The sequence below is a fragment of the Microtus ochrogaster genome, linkage group LG4, assembly GCF_000317375.1.
Source record: "Microtus ochrogaster isolate Prairie Vole_2 linkage group LG4, MicOch1.0, whole genome shotgun sequence".
Taxonomy (NCBI): domain Eukaryota; kingdom Metazoa; phylum Chordata; class Mammalia; order Rodentia; family Cricetidae; genus Microtus; species Microtus ochrogaster.
The window spans coordinates 9,838,269-9,840,893 of NC_022030.1; the positions used below are offsets into that span (position 1 = coordinate 9,838,269).

The following is a 2,625-nucleotide window of genomic DNA, read 5'->3' on the forward strand; positions in this document are numbered from 1 at the left end:
ATTATAAATTAGCACTCTTTTTAGTGTTTATTTTATTAGTGTTTATTGGGTGACATACATACAGAATTATGACAAAGGATATTCCTTTGAGTAATTATTTTTATGCGTGTTTGTGCTTTATAAACATATTATCTGCATGACCAAATAGCAAGTCATATCAAATTAACTCTAAGTTTATTCCTGTTCCCAAGTGCGTTGGCTGAGATCATCATGGTAGGCTAAGACAAGAAAGAGGTCCTAAACTGAGATGATAATTATGCCAATGACTACAGCTTCAAAGACAAAGTGGGGAATATCACAGTCAGACCCTACATCTTGAACCCACATTATCACAAGTAGTAGCAAGGCAGTGACTCCATCAAGGAAGGGCACAACCGTATCACCAGATGTAAGATTATCTGGAAGGTCCTTCTGCAAGCTACAGCTTCAGCATAGTTGAGACCCTAGAGGCAACTTCTATGACAGTGAGTTCCAAGAAGTGAAAAATAATGACTATCAAGATTTTAACCTCGATGGCATTATCCTAAGAGAAGTTAAAACTACAGAACATAGGAGTAAACCAGAAAATCCTAGGGTCATACTTGTACTGTCTCAGAGAATAACAACTGTTGTTCCTTTTGGAAACTACAGCACCTGGTATTCCCAGGCGGTCTCCCATCCAAGTACTAACCAGGCCCAACCCTGCTTAGCTTCCGAGATCAGACGAGATCGGGCGAGTTCAGGGTGGTATAATTTCCAAAAGGAACAACAGCAACTACACCCATAATTCCTTGACTGCAAGTTTATCCACCCATAATTCTGTACTGCAAGGTTAATGTGAGTCAGAGAGACAAGGGTTACATGTAGTGAGGAATAAAAAGGAATTTAATTTTTATAACAGCATGGAGAAGTTGGGTGGATTATGGTCAAAATCCATTATGAACAGACTTATGCGATCCATGAAAGAAGTCAGATGACAATATTTGAAAGTTATTTCTAAGCAGTGCTTGAGCTCTGGAAGTAAGCCAAAACTCAGAAAGAAAACGCTGTTTCTCCGGACTCATTTAAAAATCGAGCAATCTGATTCTTATCTGGGCATGTTGAAAAAAATTTCTGTCCTACGAAATCAAAAGGGCTATGGCTACTGCTTTTCCTGTTTCTGTGTTTCCTAACAGACACCAGCCATTCTGGGGAGTTCAGAAAGTGAGGAGTGCTGGTGGGGATGGGCAGGTGGCAGGTGACTTAATGGTTTTGGGAGAGTGACACCTTTGCAAACAGGAATGGCACCTCAGCATGGCTAAAATAACCTTGTTTCCCCACTGCCAGGTGACTCTTGTCTCCCAAGTCTTGCTTCTTGTCTTGTCTCTCCCTTGTAAGACACAGAATTCTTTAAGGATCCTTTCTGGTAATATTTTTGCTCTGTTTCTTAGGAAAAACTTCGTGGCATTCCTCACAGATTTCTGAGGCTCGGGCATTGGGGCGGGGTGGGGGAGTGGGTAGCCTTTGAGTATCATTCTTGAGTCTGTGAGTTTATTCCCTGAAGTTTTAGTGGAGTCTAAGAAAAACATGTGCCTGTAGCCATCCAGCCCGGAGCGGTAAAGCTGTCAAAGTTCATAAGCTCAGCAACGCATTTGGGTCTGGACAGGACTTGGGTAGGAGAACGCAAAAGGAAAAAAAAAAAAAAATTAAGAAAGAAAGGGGAGAGAGGAAAAAAAAGTTTGTGGAGCACACATCTGCTGCACACCAGATGGCAATTGTTATTCTGTCATCAGTGGAGTTTTCTCTATAATTCTTGTTGCATTTCCTCTACTGTAGTACTTAGGGGTTTTAGGTGTCGGGCATGGGAGGTGGGGAGAAGGCGAAATATTTTTGGGGAAAAGGAGGTGAGTATAACGTTAAAACCCAGGCTTTAATAATTGTTCCACAGCTCAGGATTTACAGAGTTAAGTTTCCCACAGCCATCCTCCAACTGTGCAGGGCGTGTTACAATAGGAGCCCTCATTACATAATCGCCAAAGCTCGGGTAATGTTACACAGTGTTCAGCAGATAAAGGGCACACAATAATGGAGAGGAACTGCACTCCTTCTCTAATCTTAGATGGACGGAGCGTATTATGTTACTGCATAAATATTACATGATCATGTAACAAAATATACTAATGAAACACACAGATGCGAAGCAAGAGTGCAAGGGTTGAGATTGCATTGGGAACACTTAAATTGATTTTCCTATTCTTCGCTAATTCACATTCAAACTTAATTTGGCATTTGTGTCATTTTATGAGAATATAATATGTCATGGGAGACTTGACAGTTTTTAATGGGTTTATAAAACGGTACTTAGAGTCAACTTCTGTAACAGTAATATAGACATATAACACCATTGCTGTCTTCCTCAGCTTGAGCGCCAGTCTACATCTTATTATGCATTTGAATGTTGACTTAACAGCTAATTTGGGCATAGCGGTTTCTTCTACCTTACAAGTACAGCACATTTGTTCCCAAAGTTAAAGGCACAGATGTTGTCTGTTGGGTTTGGGGGTGGGGTGGGTTCTACTTATATATGTATTGTTTGCTTAACATGTGTGTGCAAATTGGTCAGACTATTCAATTAAACAGCCTCTGTCTGTGGATTCAAACCCCACT

General features: G+C 40.7%; 1 pseudogene; it reads right to left on the reverse strand.

Moving 5' to 3' along the window:
* Positions 1-621: 621 nt before the first annotated feature.
* On the reverse strand, positions 622-734 carry LOC113457675 (annotated as a pseudogene).
* Positions 735-2,625: the final 1,891 nt, after the last annotated feature.